At 49.7% G+C, this 18,243-nt stretch overlaps 1 protein-coding gene and 1 non-coding gene across 3 annotated transcripts in view; both read right to left on the minus strand.

Annotated features, from left to right (window-relative positions):
- Positions 1-18,243, minus strand: part of GRID1 (glutamate ionotropic receptor delta type subunit 1) — a 666,827-nt gene that overhangs the window by 426,317 nt on the left and 222,267 nt on the right. The gene's annotated exons all lie outside the window — the stretch shown is intronic.
- TRNAA-CGC (transfer RNA alanine (anticodon CGC)) lies at positions 4,944-5,016 on the minus strand. The gene has a single exon. It is a non-coding gene; the product is annotated as a tRNA-Ala (tRNA).

Raw genomic sequence — 18,243 nt, forward strand, 5'->3', positions numbered from 1 at the left:
AGGGCACTAGTGGCTGGAGGTAGCACAGAACAGCCACTGGTGTCCCTGAGGCCCCACGCTGTGCCCGACTCCCGGGTTGCTGAGAGGGGTGCTTGGGACCCACCTTCAGCACCCTCATGGGACTGAGCTCTAATCTGGTCAGTTATTCTGACTCCACAGGGACTCTGGTGCAAGGAAAGAAGCCAGAGCGTAGAAACTGGCATGAAGGGAGGTGCAGAAGCAGCGCAGCACTGAGGAAGCCACGTGAGCTCTCAGTTAAAGAGATCCTGGTTCACCAGATGACTTTGGGCAAGTGACAGTCTCTCCCTGCTTCAACGCCTTATCTCTGAAGTCAGAATTCAAACAGATCTTGCTTCAAAGGTCAATCATGCAAATTATTGCAATCATGTATATAACTGAGTCCCCGACTCTCCCACCAGCAGTCAGGCATTCAGAGTGATAAGAGTCGCCCATTACTGAGCACTTCCTGTGTGCAGTACTGTACTTCAAGCATGTCTCCTAAATTCATCTCACTACATTCTTAGCATAACCTCATTCAATCATTGAGGCATATATTTACTGGGCATTTTTCTAGGTGCTGGAGATACAGTAGTGAATGAAACAGACACATGTCCCTCCTCTGGTGCAACTTACATTCCAGTGAGGAAAAGAGAAAATAAACAATAAATAAAATGTATATTAAGTTACAGGGTCATGAGTGTTTAGGAAAACAGTAAAGCAGAGAGGAGGGATAGCAAATGTCTAGCTGGTGGTTAAAATTTTAGGAGGTTGGTCAGGGAAGGCTTCCCTGGGAAGGTGACAGTGGCAGTTTGGATTACTGGTAATATTCACAGCCCTACTCGCTTTGGCAAGTGGGATGTTAACAGACAGGACATAAGCTAAAGTTTCAAATATGCACATACAGGCACTTGCCTTCTTATGCTTTGGCCATGGCCAAAGGAGAGCATCTTACGGATAGAGAGCTGCTCCTCTAAGCTCTGCCCCAGCCAAGATGCCAGGAAGCAAATCCACAGGTGGAAGAAAACCTACCCAGCCCAGCCTGGATGAGTCACCCCAGCCAGCCTGCAGGGGTGCATGAGAAGCTGAATGCCAGTGAAATGTGCTGGGTTGTTTGTTATGTAACATGATGTGGTCATATTGGTGACTGATAGAGAGACTTTGGGGTAAAGACCCTAAGGGAGGGGGAGGAGACTGTGTCAACTGTGCCAGGCAGAGAGAAGAAGTAGTGAAGAGATCATACCGGGAATATTCAAGGGACAGCAAGGATGCCTGGGTGGCTGCAATGGAGGGAACAAGAAAGAGGGCAGGAGGAAACGAGGTCAGAGAGATGATGCATGGCTGGATCACGTAAGACGTTAGACACAGGGTGACCGTACAATTTATCATCCAAACCAGAACATGTTTTTAAAATTGAACTATCGTTTGCATATAGCAAAATATATTCTTTTTAGTGTACAATTCTGAGTTTGTTCATCTTAGACCGTCGTGTAACCAATCCCCTACTGAAGATATAGAGTAGTTCCATCACCCCACAAAAATTCCGTGGCCTCTTAGGGCCAATTCAGCTAGCAGCCCTGGCGAGTACCGCTCAGTTTTCTGCCCTGTACTTTGGCCTGTTTCAGAGCATCATTAAATGGAATCATGAGTATCAGGCCTTTTGAGTCTGGCTTCTTTCACTCAGCATACGCTTTTGACAATCATCCCAAGGTTCTATGTGTGTCAGTATTTTGCTCCTTTTCGATGCTGAATAATATTCCATTGTATGGATGTACCACAGTTTGTTATCCATTCACCACCTGAAGGACATATAGGTTGCTTCCAGTTTGGGCTATCATGAATAAAGCCACGACAAGCACTGGCATACAGCAAACTAGGACAATTCTGAGAGTGAATAATTCTTTGGGGCCAAGAGGTATAAATGGGGACCATTCCATGAAGATGGGGAAGTGTGTTCACCTGACTTAGGTCAAGGTAGGGACTTTGGCTGTTCCCCTGGAAAGATGGGAAGCTATGGGAAGATTCTGAGCAGAGGAATGACGTGATCAGCTGCCATGTTAGCAGGATCATTCTGGCCACAGGGCCAAGGACAAAAGCAGGAAGGCCAATCACGAGGCTACTGTCATAATGATGGTGGGACAGACCAGCGAGGTGGCCGTGGCAGTGGTGAGGAGTAATCAGATTCCAGATACACCACAGGGAGAGCTGAAAGAATTGTTGATGGGTTAATTATGAGGTGTGAGAGAAAAACAACACCAAGATTTTTGACCCGAGCAAGTAAAGAAGGGTTGCTTCGCCCATTTTACAGAGGAGAACACTGCAGGCTTAGAACGGATAAGACATTTGCTCATGACCACACATCAAGACAGCAGAGCCAGGACTGGTGTCCCAGCAGCCAGCTGCTTGGCGTCACCACACCATTTGCCTTATGTCAAAAGGAGGAAGCAAAAGTTCTCCTCCTAAGGAGAAATCGCATGTTGGGAGCCCTCCAGACACAATTCCATTCCGACAGCACAAATGTGCCCCCTCCAGGAGAGGCCCTGCCAGGGGTGAGTTGCCAAGAGGCCCCAAGGGAGGGAGCTGGATCTTCCCCTAGGCTGTTCGCAACCAGAATATGAAGCCTGGGGAAGGGCTGGGGAGCAGGGATACGAAGTGAGGACAAGCAAACAGTAGGGCCTGGGGGCCCTGACCACACCCCACACTCATCAGCCCACTGAGTCTGTGCATTGCAGGAGGATGGCTGAGCAAGACGCAGTGTGGGCGTTGGCTGCCACTCTGCTACCCGAGGTCGTCCACGGCAACCTGGTTCCTTCTGGGACTAGAGGTCTGAGCTGGCACTGAATTCCCTTTGGGGCCCAGGTGGGGGATTCTGGTTCCTTCAGTAGCTCTGTGTGAGCCTGTGACAGAGGCCACAGCTCCCTGCCTACCCACAGGCATCAACTCAGGGCCTACAGCTAGATTCACAATTTGACCGCTAAGGAGATTCCACCGCACCCCCAAACTGTGGGCTGCCATCCTGGCTCATGTGTCCGGGCTCCCAAGGGCAAGTGTCAGCCCCGGGAGCTGGGAGACCCTGTGGATGAGCAACGACACTGCAGACAGGAGCGGGAGGCAGGGGCAGGGCGGGGGGCGCCCACTGCTGGTCAAGTGCCACCTTTCTGGTGGGTGGGGGGACAGGCCCCGCCCCTTCATTTCACTGTATCTCACATTCTGGCCCACACAAAGTTCTTAAGAAAGGATATGCCCTGCAGCCCAAGGGTAGCAAAGCAGAAGGCAGAGTCACCCTGGTACACAGCCACCTCCTTCTACCTCAGCCATGTCACTGAGACAGAGAAAATCATTACTTAGCACTGTTGAGCCGAGCCCTGCACACTGCGAAATAAATTAGCCATCCAACGACAGATGCTAGATGGACACATCCCTCAGTGTTCCCACTCACCATCTCTAGACGTCTATCACAAATTGCTCATCTCAAACGTCAGAAGGACAGCTCCCTCTGCCGTCCTTCCCTCGTAAGTACCACTCCTGGTGTGGCCCTCAGAGTCTACTCCAACTACACAGACACACAGACACACACACACACACACACACACACACACACACACGCACACTTCAGTCTGCGCAGAGGTAGGTGGGGCCCCCTTCCACTAGGTAAGGCACCATCCCACTGCCTACCTCACTCTTTTCAAGATCACAGAGTTGACAAAAGCAGGGTCTTGGAGACACATGGACCAGGGTTCAAATCCCAACCCTGTCACTCTCTGGCCGTGAACTTGGTGCGGGTCACTTAATCCCCAAGCCTCAGCTTCCTCACCTGTAAGATGTCTCGAGCTATGAGAAATAAACGTGCTCATGTGTAAATGTGCCCAGTAGATAGGAAGACCTCAGTCCTCTTGAAAAGCTACCAGGTAGCCTAGCTCAGAACCCGGGGTGTACCTGCAGGCTATGCCCATCCCACACCTGCAAACCTCCTCAGCACTGTGGGGAAGGCCTTAGCAAGTGCAAGGGTGTTGAGGCCTCTCACACCTGTATCCTTTAACCTATGGAGGGCACAGCTCACAACCACTTGCTTGGCCGGGGGCCTGGAGTCCCCTCCCAGGGTACAGGTCCCTGCTACAAGGACAGCCCAGACAAGGGTATGCCCACCATGTGCAATGTGTCCCAAGGCCCAAGGTTCAGCCTTAGCTGGCGGCAGACAGGCAGATAGGGAGGACCAGAGAACAGCTCATGCCATACATCTGAGGGAATCCTCAGCAGACTTAATGCCAAGAGCCATCCATGCTTCCTCTGATGGGACCCAGCCTATCCCCCACCCCAGCCCCCCAAAACAGAGGGGCTCTGACTCTGCCCCTTCAGTTTCAGACACACGCCTGCACCCAAGTTCCCACCACACTCAGATTCGGCTGAAATTCAGCCCCGATGCCTTGCTCCCATGACCCTCCAGAGCCCGACGATGTGCATGGGGCCCTTCCACGCAGCTGGCGGTCAGACAGCACACTGGAAGGCAGGTCCAGGGCCATGAGGCAGGGAGGACAGGAGGGCAAAGGCCGCAAGTGAGAACCGGGAAACCAGCAAGACCTACAGCCGGGGGCAGGGCTATGGCGAGTCCCGGGCCCCCATGCACCTCCACTTGCTGCTGAGATGAATTTACCTGACGCATCAATCCAACCCACTTCCGACTTCATGATTTATTCACATAATTACACCTGAGTTTTAAAAAATACTGATTTACAGCTGATCTAACATCTGGATAAGGATATCACTGCATTCCTTCCCAGGAAGTTGAGGAGCACTTTGAATTTAACGGGCTATGTTATTTTTTGTTTTTTGGGTTTTAAAAAATTATTTATTTATTTATTTTGGCTGCGCCAGGTCTTCACTGCGGCATGCGGGATCCTTAATTGTGCGTGCACACTCCTCAGTTGCGGCATGCATGTGGGATCCAGTTCCCCAACCAGGGATCGAACCCAGGCCCCCTGCATTGCGAGTGCAGAGTCTTAGCCACTGGACCACCAGGGTAGTCCCTGGGCTGTGTTTTTACAAAAAGTGTTCCCCTTCTTCAAATACCTGGGAAGAAAGCTGAATGATACGGGCACTGGGGTAGCTTTCATTTGCTCAAGGGGACAATGAGGGAAGGGAAGGTCACTTCCAAGTCACGGTTATTTCCCAGGGGGGCACAGTGTGTGCCCATTGTCCAGGTGAGAAAACTGAGACCCAGAGGTATCGACGGCTCGGCCCAAGGCCCCACAGTTACATAGTGCAGAGCTGATCAGGAGTACGTCCTTGCTACCGCTCGCAGCCTTGTTTGCCTCACCACACCATGCTGTCTTCCAAGAACATTACAAACTTGCTCACTGTTCTTGCCTCCTGCTGCCTGCACTCTATTCTCAAGCTTGAGATATACCCTTCTTAGGCGCACAGCTAGAGTATGTTGAGAACATTTTTCTTCAAGGAAAGCAGAGCACGAGGGGCCGGCTGCCCCTTACCAGTGGTATATGTCCTTGGCATATAGAGCCCTCATTCCCTATTCAGCAAGCATTCAGTAAGACCGCTTTGCATGCCAGGCCCCAGGCTGGCACGATGGGGGGAAAGGTGGCCATACCACCCTCTGTAGCACAGATTAGAATCTAGTGGGCAAGACTGACATTAGTCAAATAATTATGTGATGGATATATCGCCGCAGAGTGAAACATGCATTCTGCAGGAAAAGCCCGGGGCGCCATGTGCATATCTAACAGACCTGGGTATGGCAGGGCACCAAGGAAAAGCTGCCCCGAGGAGCAGTGACTGGGCTGAAATGGAAAGGATGATAGGAGTTAGTGAGGTGTGCAAAGTGGGCACAAGAGCAGCAGGGGCTGCTCCAGGGAGAGGAAGCCAGCGTGAGAAGATTCTGGAAAGGCGAGTTTTCTCATTTGTAAAAGGAGGGTGATGATACCACCCCAAGGCATGGTAGCCAAGACCGAGATGATGCCGTTCAGGAGACTGGCACCCTCTTTTGACCCTGGAAAATTCCCATCGGCAACAATCCAAGGAGGAAAATAAAACCTGACACATGAAGATTTTCAATGAAACACTGTCCAAAAGAACTGACTGAAGACTTGGAAAAAGTTACAATGTCCAATAACAGGAAACATTAGGTAGGTTATGGAACATCAATTCTTTATCTCAATGCAATCATATAAAATGATCATTAGGAGGTCTTTGCAACAACACAGCAAATGTTTATGCCAGGATGTTAGCTCAAAAAAAAAAAAAGAAGCAGAACACAAAATTGCCTCTAGATTATGAGTGACTCTTTATGAAATTCGTGTGCATGTGGTTAGAGAAGAATACAGAAAATGAAAAAGGGGACTGGGCTAGGCAGTAAGGTTATGAAATTCATCCTGATATTGTCAGAATGCCTTAAAAATAAGCAAAATAGCTGTTAGACTAAGAAGAAGGACTTGCATTCAGGTGTGAGAATGGGAAGACGGACCTGCCTTCAGGAATGGGGATGGGAGGAGGGAGACTTAAGTTCCAGTTCTATTCCTGGTGGCACAGCTGGGCCAAGTCCTTCACCTCTCTGATTCCTGCTCAATGAGGTGAGGGTGGGGTGTTTCAGTGAGGTCAAAGGACACGTCTAGGGAAGCACTGGAACAGGATGGAAAGTTCGAGTGGCAGAGTGGAGATGGAGCAGTTCTGCAGCTGGGCAAGCTCCAGGATGAGGTCGTAGGAGTCATCTGCTAAGATGGATGGAGGAGGTTAGGAGAGGGGTGAGGTCAGAGAACCCAGACACCTGTGTGGGCTGAGGCCAAACCTGCCTACATAAAACCCGAAGTAGACGCAAATGGATTACTGCACTACAGGCCCAGGAACAGGAGGTTTTCACTGTGCAGACACAGCAGGAACGTTGAGGACTTGAACCCAGATGTTATTCCTGGTGCTGTCTCACTGAGTATGACTCTTATTGCCTTAGGTAGCCCCTGACACTGGTGGTGATGCTGCCAGGGGCTTACAGGCCATCAGCCTGCAGTTACCACTCCTCCAGTCTGCTGGGCATCTCCTTCCTCCAAGCAGCCAAGACACCAAACTTCAAGGGTGTGTCCATGAGTTTCCAGAGGGGCCCTGAGCAGCTCACCACCTACCTGCATCCTCTCCAGGGCCTCACATTCCCCCTGCGTGCTTGCTGCTCTGAAAGGGAACCCAGGAGTGGGCTGCAGCAGCCCAAAGAGCTATTCTGCCCAAGAGCGCTGACAGCAGAAGTGTGTCATGATAAGATCCACAGCTACCATGACCACGATCTGAAAGGTGTCCCTTGAAAGCGTCCAACATACAAGCAGCTCAAGTGTTAGAAGCAAATTCTGAGTCAGGCTGCCAGCCCAAACCCTAGCCAGGTTAGGAATCATGTCAGTTTTTCCAAATAAAATGGAAATACACTTTGTTTACATCTCTCCCTTATACGATCGAGGGGATTCAATGAGACAAGACACAGAAAGTGCTCAGAAAGTGCCTGGCCTGTGGTAAGCCTCTACAAGTATTAGCCGTTATTATTACTGCCTGCTTGGAATGGAGCAGTTATCCATCTGTTGTCCTCCGGCACTGGAAACTTCCATGAGAAAAGGCGTGTACACACACACACATCTGTGTGCACACACACGCACGGGTGATGTTTGGGAGCCCAGCTCCATCTCTGTCTAGGAGCAGAACCCCTGGGGTAGGGGGAGTAGTGCCAGCCCTCACACCCCACCACCTGTACCAGATGCCCTCTGCTTTTCTCCACAGAGTTATTTACATTTTCTCATTTGTCTTTCTTCTGCTCTTTCTGATTTCCCACATTCTTTGATTTGTCTGTCCTGTGTTCAACAGGGGAGGTCTTTGATCACTTTCCTAATTCCGTCAGCACCTTTTGGAAGAGGCCCACGCGTCAGAGGGCCCACGGGTGCCTGTGAGTCTGGCAGTTTTTGTGTTTGATCACTCGGTCTCCTGAGTTATTTCAGGGCAGCCCTTGCCTCAGCTGGCTTTCATCCATCCCCACCCTGGCCCGCTTCCCTCTGGGAGCCCGTTCCCTCCCTGCACACCATCATCTGAGTTTGCTCCTCTCCCAAGCCCTGAATGCCAGCCCAAGTTCAAAATTCCAAACATTCATTCCACTTCCCCTTCATTGCCCTTTGCTTCTGCTTTTCTCCTGACCCTTTTTCTAAGCAAACACTCTTCCAGACATGGTTAGAGACTGAATATCTATCACGACATGCATCTGCCTTCCTGTGTATCTTGCTTTAAAGTGTCTTCCCTCATCTGTAAGTCAAAACAGCCATTCTCTAAATTCCAGCAAGGCCTCTGCTTAGCAGCTAAGCAGTGAACGAAGGGGAAAAGGAGCAAATTGAAGTGCACAGAGAAAGAGAAACTACATGCTCAGGGATGATCACTCCCCCCAGTGCTGCCAGGCTTGAGCACGGCTCACAAAGCTCTCAGCAAAGGGCTTGGGTGCCCAACACACAGAGCCCCACTGACCTGCCCCAGGGTAGGGGCCTCTGTCATCAGGCCCAGGGGCCATGGCCACCCTCGAGGTCACAGTGGCCAAGCCATGCCAACTCCCTCGCACATACAACTCCACAGAAGAACGGCAGCGTCCACTACTCTGTGTCCCAATGCCAGAGGTCCCTTCAGCCCCAGCTGCAAGCAGTAAGGCCTGGACATCACATGATGGTCCCACCCAGATGTTCATCAGATCACCTGGGGAGATTTTTAAGCATCGGATGGACTGGTCACAACCCTACGGCTCCCTCCGAATTGATCCAGGGTGGGGTCTGGGCCTCAAAGCTGTCTGAAAGCTCCCTAGATGCCTCTATTGTACAGGCCGGGGTGAGCCCACTGCACTTCCGAGAGCTGGGACGCAGGAGCCAGGCGGCTGGGATCCAAATCCTGCTTCCACAATCCACCTCCAGCAAGTTACCGCCACCTCACTAGGCCTCGGTGTCCTCAGTTATAAAAGGGAGAGTCAAAATAGCACTGCTGGTATATAAAGTAGAAAAGGCATGTGAAGAGCCCAGCACAAGGTCAGCGCTCAATAAACACTAAGTACTCCCGTCTTTCTTTCATCCCGGGGTCATCCCATCCCAATTCTCTCCCTGGCCACCAGGAGGCCTCTGCAAAGGGCTTTTCAGAGGGAAATGGAAAGGCCCCTGGGTCTGTCTCTGGGGTTGGGCTGACCGCCCAAAGGCAGTAGGGAAGATGGTGTGGGTCACAGTGCTTGTCACAGGACTATTGAAGCACCCCACTAGAGCAACCAGCTACTGGGAAGGAGGACAGCATTCCTAGAGAGAACAAGGGGTAGGCGGGGCACCAGGGGGACTGCCAGTCGCTACCACCCACAAGCCCAGGGTTCAGGGCAATTCTCCTCAGGCCACTGTTGGACAGGTATTCCAGGACCAGGCTCTCATGGCTCATTCTTCCTCCCTCTCCCGAGCTGACACTCATATTTTTCATCTGAACAAGACTCTGAAAGAGTCAGCCAGATGGGGTGGGCACCTCAATAGCCCCAGAAGACCCTCAGACTCCGAGCGTCCGTGTGTGTCAACTTAAATGAAGGATCAACGTTAATAATCAGGTTTAACAACCAAACAAAATTCTTCATTCATTCACTCATTTGCTTACTCAGTAAACTGCAACTGTCCAGTTGTTGTCCTCCTCCTTCCACTACTCCTGTACCAGGCATAATGCTGGATGTGGGGAATGCAGAAACAAATACAGCCCACTGTATCAGTAAGCTCTTGCCATAATAATGCCATGTAACAAACCACCCAAACTTCAGCAGCTCCAATAAAGATGTTAAAAAATAAAAAAAAACCTCAGTGGCTAAAACCAACCGTGATATATTTTTACAGATGTGTGGGTTGGTTGGGGCAGATCTTTTTCTCACTGCAGGTTTGTGGGTCAGTCAGCTCAGTGGCTGTGATCTGACCCTTATGTTTCTCATCCCCCTGAGACTAGTGGATTACCCAGGGCTTATTCCTTCTCTTCTTAAAGGTGAAGGTGGTAGCAACTCAGGAGGAGAGGTGGAAACATCCTACATCTCTTGTACCCGGGCTCAGAACTAGCACCTTGTCACCCCTGCTAACATGCTGTTGGCCAAAGCAAGACACACGGCCAAACCAAGCCAAAGCATGAGAAAGTATACTCCACCCACCATGAGGCCACAGCAAGGGCATGATGAAGAATTGGGGGTAACTATTCAACTGGCCACACCCAGCGTCTGCCCTTCAAGAGTTCCTCCTGGCCAGCACAGGGAGTGCAATGTATCAAGAATAATTGCAGCACGACGTGTTTTTGCCCCAGTCACTGGGGCCCTTTGGGAGCCAGAGTCTTTTCTAGCCAGAAGGGAACGTCCCCTCTCTCATTCCCCCTACATACATGTCCCGTAAATTAGGCCCAGCAGTTTTTACCCCGTTTCACATGTGGGGAAGAGGCAACTTAGAGGGATAAAGGGGCTTGCCCAAGACACACTAAGTTGCCTCAGTTCTCCACTATTATTTGCATTTGGTGAGAGGGTTTATTTGAAAAAGGAAGTAGATGTAGTGTGCATAGCTTCCCAGGCTAACAGAAAGCAGAGAAGAGCTGGTCAATAAGTCATGCTATTTAAGGAGGTCAAAAAAATCCAAACTGATGAGAAGAAGCACTCATGAACTGGCACAGCCTTAATCCACAGGAAGGTACCATTTTTTAGAAAGAAAATGCAAACTTCTGGAGGACTTCCATGTTCTGAGCATACTACAGATACTGTCTCACTGAATCCTCAGGGGAACGCTGTAAGATGCTGTGAAATGCTGGCTCCATTTGATGGATGAGGAAATGGACAATCATAGCAACTAGAGTCCTTGCCCTGAGTCCCACAGCTGGTGGGTGGCAGAGACAAGGCTGCAGGCAGACACCTTCTGTTTGAAGACCTGAGTCGCCACTGAATGCCTTAGATGACAACACAGGAGTCATCCACGTTGGCCCAGGTGAGGACAAAGCACAGGCCAGGCCAACAAGAAACAGACGGGCTCACAGAGAATCCCCGTGCCGTGTCTACAGGATGAGGGGTGGCTCAGCTCTCACCCACAACCTCCTGGGATGGACCTCATCGGCCAGCCTCAGGGATACGCATTCTCTTCCCAGCTCCTCAAGCGAACATCTGTTTTTCTCAAAGCTGTGAATGTCACATCAAAAATTTCCAATTACCTTCCCCTTGGTTTTATTCAGCATCAGTGTATTGGAGGCATAATTAGTCTGAGATGAAAACCTGTATTGTTCCCTTCTCCTCAGCAATGAAAAAGGTTTCCAAATGTGCCAACAGAGAGGATTCTTCTCCAAAAATGACAAACAGAAAGTGAAGGATGAAAGCAGGAGTGAAAGACAGATGGATGACAACTGTGGCTGAGTTAGGACGGGGGTGGGGGATGTGATGGTGGAACCTGCCAAGGAGCTCCAGCTCCGAATCTCACCTCCTCCTCACCTCCTAATGAGGATGGGCCTTTTCTGCGGCATAAAAGTGACGCTGATGGAGATGAAAGGCCAATTTCCACTGATTTGTTTCCTAATGATACATCATGAGTACGAGGCGCCTTGGGGGGCTGCTGAGTGTGGAGGTGTCTGAGCATCCTTCTCCCCAGGGCTGGCCATACCCAGAGCCTGGGGGCCTTGGCCGAGGTGTGGAGGCTTCCCATTGGCCAGGGTTACCCAGAATTGGGGGAAAATAAAGACAGACACAAATTTTACATGAGTAGGAAATACTCCTAGAAGTTGGGTATTCAAGGAACCAAGACTCAGAGGTTCTCATTGACCCCAAGTCTTGCAAGAGACGAGACATTTAGCCTCTGATTTGTCCAGTACTTGTCCAAGCAAATCTTCAAGGGTCCTATTAGTACAATACGGGCAATGATATCCATTCTGCTCCCACTCTTGCCTTCTTATAGGCTCGCCCCACAAAGCAGCCAGAGGGGTCACTAAATGGAAAACAGTTCATGTTGTTGTCCTAGAAAAACCCTCCAATGACTTCCCTTCACACTTAAAATAAAACCCACTTCCTCACCTGGGCCGCAGAGCCCAGGAGGTGTACCGTCACCCACCTCTCTCACCTCACATGTCACTCTCTCCCCTCCTCTCACTAAGCTCCAGCCACTCAACCATTCTTGTTCTGTTCTTCCAACCAGTCGGCCTTTATTCCCACCTTGGGACCTTGGTAATGGCAAAGGTCTCCCTTACAAGAGCAAAGGCCCTCATGGGCCTGATTCCATCAAGCAGGTCTTAGCTCAGAAGTCGAAAGTGGCCCCCATATCATGTCATCCTATTCTGGGTTCCTTCTTATAGATATCATGTGGTATCATCTTGCTTTTTGCCTCTTCCTCTCACACCCAGAATGTAAGCTCTGTAGTTGTGGGGACCTCACCTGTCTTATTACCCACCACACCCCAGCACCTTGCAGAGTTGCAGAGCATCTGACACACAGGACACACAGGACACACAGGAAGGGCTCAATAAATATTGATGGACTCAAGACCAGTAGGGAAGCTGTTGGGGCTTGGCTTACAAAGACAACCACAAGATGAATACATACTACCTTCAGATAACTGAGGGACTGACATGGGGGAAAGAGTAAAATTGTTATGTGGCCCAGAACATGGATCTAAGACTAATGAGAAGCCATGGGACAGATTTTGCCCAACATTAAGTAGGAGCTTTCTCACTGTTGAGCTGCCCAATAACAGAATGGGTTTCCTCAGTAGATGGCAAGCTCCCCATCTCTGGAGGTGTGTAAGCAGAGGCCACTGTTTGTGCCCATGGAGTCAAGAGATGAGCATCCTTCTAAGTTCCTGAGTCCACGGCCATCATCAACATCCACTTTGGTGTCTTCTGTCTTGGTCTTATTCTCCCATCCAGATTATAATCCCCTGAGCAAGGGCAGTGTATCTTTCTCCAGCACAGCCCCCCAGTGCCTTGCACAGGGCAAGGCCATGGTGACAGATGCAGCACACACGTCCGCCAGACATGGAGTGGAGTAAAACGTGCCTGATTCCCTTTAAGGTGAAAGCAGGAGGCTCCAGGCTGGGCTATCTCCGTGGGGCTCCATGTGGAGATGGGCACCTTCCTGACAGGGCTGAGCTTGTGGCCTGTGCCTTCGTCCAGGGACACAAGCCTGGAGAGTGCACAGGCGAGGAGGTGAAAGAGGAAGAGGTGGCAGACACAGAACACCACAACCTGCACTCTGATTGCTTGTCCCCCCCGGGAGGGGCTGACATGATTTCCAGCCCCAGACAAGGAACCACGGCTCAGGGAAGCCAGGCTTCTGGTCCAGTCCTACAGTGCGTCTAGGTGATGCTGAGAGTTGAGCTCAGATCTGAAGGATGCCATGACCTGCAATCTTGACACCTTGACCCCCAATGGGACAGACACTTTCCTCCCCATTTTAGACCTATCCAGTTGGAAACATTCTCAACACATTCTGCCTTTTCCTCTCCCCTGTCTCCGGAGAAACTGAGGCCCCTTCAATCCCCCAAGTCGAGCCCAAATTGGAACTACATTCGGTTCCCTATTGTTTCATCCAGCCTCGTGCCTGTTCAGAGGGAAGCTGATAGAAAAGTACATTCACATGCTCCCTCCTCCCAGCCCTGTGCAGGCACAGAGCTCTCTGTGCATGCCACACCTCCTTTCCAGCACCTGGGACAGGTACTCACATGGAGGCACTCAGCGCCGATTTGCCAAATAACCACGTGTCAGGACAAGTCATGTCAGAATACTCTTCCCTCCCAGCCCACGAACAGGAACCCAGTATCAGCCACTGTATCTCCTCCAGTTCCTCGGGCTTCCTGGGCTGGTGCGTGGGCTTTTGCAGGAAAAAAAAAATAGGGGCAGAAAGAAGGAGGAGTGAGGAAGAGAAGCAAGAGCACATGTGTACTATGAAAGGTGACGTATCCAGAGTCTGGGGAGACGGTGGCTTCTAAGAGACAAAGGGGGAGAGAGAAAGAGAACGAGGATCCTAAGAAGTGTTGTGCGTGATGAACTGGATCTTCTGACAGTCTTCAAAGGATTCAGTCAAGAACTGTTAAGCACATCATTACGTTTCCTGTTTGTTTTTTTTCTAGTGTGGCTTTACACAGAGGCTGGGCCATGGGGCACCACCAGTTTTATTTGGATTACAAATGAATGACATGCTAGTCTCCAGTGACAGTAACTCTGACTTACTATGTTAGCCATATTTAGAATTAGTCACACAAAGAAACCTGGCTCCTCATTCGTATCATAGTAAAGTGTATTACCCTCCCCACCACAGAAATTAAAGAGGTTCAGTGAAAATTCTGAAAGTAAATGTCTATTTTTGTACTCAACTATGAAAGAATTTGTGAATATATGTAAATATGTTAATTAAATTTTATGGGTCATGTTAAAATATTTTTTAAGCAGATGAATGAGTAAATAAATAAATGAGAACCCCAAATCCATTGTTTAGCTCACAACGGCATAAGTCTCTCCTGCCTGGGTGAGAAATGATAACAGTCAATATAATTCCTAGGTAAAGATCTGCCCTGTGCTAGGCACCTTTTTACATGTATTAACTCCTTTAATCTTGACAGCCATCTATGAGGTAGGTAATAACATTACCTGCATTTTGCAGGTGAGAAAAGTGAAACGTTCACTTTGGATCCCATAGTTAGCGCTGGAGCCACAATTCCAACTCAGGAGGATGGTTCCAGCCCCATGTGTTTAGCTACTCTATGAACCTGTGCAAAGATCCAACTTGCCTGCTGAGCCAGCTACCCCACTACACAGGGTCAGCCCCATCCCAGCTGCTCCTGTCAGAAGTGGCCTGCGAGCTGTTGCCCTGAGAGGCCAAAACGTGTGCATATCTTGTAACAGCTTAGGGTTAAATGGCAGAAAAATCAACCCAATGCAGTTGTCACCTTCTTGGCTATAATTGATAAGTGCTTACAGAATTTTATTTCACGGAAACACAATAAATGACATGAAAAATAGGTATTTGGAAAGCACTGAGGCTCAAATGTTGAGGCTGAGGCATGTCTGCAATACCTCTACCCCCAGAATCTGTCATGCAAACACCCAAGAGCAATAATGCTGCTCTGCATCCCTTCTCCTCAATAGAGCACTCAGGGAGGAGCCCCAGGGGTGACAGGCTGGAAGGGGCAGGGTTGGGACCTCAAGCAAATTTAGCTTGCCTTAGAAGCCATGAGGCTGGAGACTGCTTATGGGAGGATGGTACCCACAAGCAGAGGGCTTCTCAAGGGCTGAGAATGTGTCTCACTCATCTTTCTATTTCTGGAGACCAGTGCCAGGTCTGACACACATGCAAAAGTCAACATGCAAAAGTGCTTGTGGGTTTGACTTGAATTAATAAGTGAAATTGAATGGCCTTCTCTGTTTCATAGAGTAAAGAGCATGAAAGCTGCAAGACAGACCAGGTGGCCAGGGCTGTGGCTCACCGAGAACACATGGAGCATCCTCTCCTTAAGTGTGGGCTGCACGCTGTGGCATCTTTCCAAAAAGGACAGTATAGGAAAAGGGAAACACAAACTAATTTCATGGTGAAGACACTTGACAAACACGACCTCAGCCAGGTGGTCAAGGTCAACATCAACAGTGATCACTTATATTCATAGCACATTCTTTGATGCGACGATGAGAATGGCACTCTTCCTCTCCCAGTCTAATCATGAGAAAACATCATACAAATTCCAAATGGGGGACATTCTACATCATACCTGGCCAGTGCTCCTCAAAATCGTTAAGGTCATCAACAGCTAGGAAAGTCTGATAAACTAACACAACCAAGAGGAGTCTAAATGATGACTAAAGCAATGTGGTGTCCTGGATGGGTTCCTAGAGCAGAAAAGGCACAGAAGGAAATCTGAATAAAGCATGGACTTTAGTTAATAAAAATGCATCAGTAATGGTTCATTAATTGTGACAAAGGTACAATACGAATGGAAGATGCTCATAATAGGGGAAACTAGGTGTGGGGTATATGAGAACTCTCTGTGCAATCTTCGCTGCTTTTCTGTAAATCAAAAACTATTCTAAAATTAAAAGTTTATTTTTAAGAATTGGAGCCTCGTCCTGAGTTCTATACTTCCAAAATAGTCCTCAAAAGTGTTCCCTTTGGGCTTCCCTGGTGGCACACTGGTTGAGAGTCCGCCTGCCGATGCAGGGGACACGGGTTCGTGCCCCGGTCTGGGAAGATCCCATATGCCGCGGAGCGACTAGGCCCGTGAGCCATGGCCACTGAGCCTGCGCGTCCGGAGCCTGTGCTCTGCAACAGGAGAGGCCACAACAGTGAGAGGCCCGCCTACCGCAAAAAAAAAAAAAAAAAAAAAAGTGTTCCCTTTTCCCCAATTATCCCTGCCTTCATCAGTGCTATGTCAACGCTCACCCAAATATTGCCACCACCCTTCCTCCCTGGCCCCAGGCCCCCACCCAATCCACCCTGCTCCCTGAGGCCACCCAGAGCTTTCAGCAGCACAGATGTGACGCCCATGTTGCAATGGCTCCCCTATCTTCAGGATTGATTCCAGCCCCCAGCACTGCATCTGGGGTCCTTTCACAGCCTTGCTTCCTACTCTTCCTGTAAATGCCTATTACTCTGTCCCCAAAAAGCTATTTCTCCAGCTTCCATGTGCTTCCCTCCCATGCTCCTGTACTTGCTGATCCGTCACCTGGGATGTCCTCTGCCCACTGTTTACCCAGGCTGACTCATGCCTGTCCTTCAAGACGCAGCTCATACATTGCTTCCTACAGAAAGCCTACTTTGGCCCCAGGGGGGATATGGTGGCTTTGGTGGACACCCCAATCATACCTACACTTAAATCTATTCTGTATTGTTGATGATTGCCTACTTTCGCTGAGGACAGGCACAGTGCTCTCACTCATGTATTTCTAGTGCCAGTCTTCACCAAATGTTTATTTAACAATGAGTTAATCACTAGGGGAAAAGGTGGGGTAAAAAAATCGTAGCCAGCATTCTAGGACTTTTGTTCCTGGGTTTTAAATTACAGATTCTATGCTTCAGAGACCCATCAGCCTCGCTAGAGTCCTGTGTAACCACATTCCATTATATGGCAAATGTAATGGTTACTAGATTTAATTATCGCAGGATAATTAATGTCAAGGTATTGCCAGTTTGGACATAAAAATTAAATATCACCTTCAATGTAACTATTCTCTAATGCTGTGATGACTGGGCTTGGAAATCCCAGTTTCTGAGGAGAGGTACCTTTACCATGGGGGAAGCGATGCCAGGTAGGACTTCTGCCTTGCCAGCTGCCACTGTCCTCCAGGAAGCGTGCCTCTGCCCTGGCTTGAGGCTGAGCTCCTGGCACCCCTCACCCTGAGATGGGCCCCATCTCTTACACACGCAGGCACAGGCCACCATACCTGGTCTTGCTCTGGCTAAACCAAGGACCTTAGACAGAGGAATTTCTCAAGGGATCTCTCTAGGACCCTTGGGAGGTTCCCAAGTCACATGTCCTTTCGTGACCTCAACTTAGCTCCATAACAAGAAGTAAGAGCAACCATGAGGAATGACGGACCCTCAGAACCTATGTCAAGGCAGAGACTGTACAGCCACAGCTCAGGGAGAGGATGCCCCACCTGCTGCAGACCAGGAAGGCCTCACCTTGGGCCTCCAACCCTCTGCCACGCCCTCTCCTCCAGCCACTCACAAGCCTGGCTCTGGTTCCATCCTTAGTGTGACTGTGATTTCATTCTGTGCCTTAACAAAAAACATTGTCTCCTGTCAGTAGACTTCTGGCTACTCTCAAATGCTAGGACCACGAATGCTCACACCACACAAGCCAAACACAGGATGCAATGTGCCACCCTAGCCCCTCTCTCTCCCTGGATCCAGCCCGGACTCGGGAAGAGACAAGCCCAAGCTCCCTCCTGGCTTGCTAGAGGGAGCCCTGAGCAGCCATGTAATGAATCCTACTACCCTAAGGCCACCATGCTGTGAGGAAGCTCAAACTAGTATATTCAGAGAGACCATGTGAAGAGGGAGGGATGCCCAGCCAGCCTCCAGCTTCTCCTTCCCCTCACTGTTCCAGATCCAGCCATTGTCTGACTGGAACAGCAGGACAGACCCAATCCAAAATCACCCAGCTGAGCCCTTACCAAATTTCTGACCCGAGGAAACCATGAGAGAAAATAAAATAGTTTTTGTTTTAAGCTACTAAGTTTCAGGGTGGTTCATCACACAGCAATAGATCACCAGAACAAAGGTCC

This window comes from Orcinus orca, chromosome 14, assembly GCF_937001465.1.
Source record: "Orcinus orca chromosome 14, mOrcOrc1.1, whole genome shotgun sequence".
Classification (NCBI taxonomy): domain Eukaryota; kingdom Metazoa; phylum Chordata; class Mammalia; order Artiodactyla; family Delphinidae; genus Orcinus; species Orcinus orca.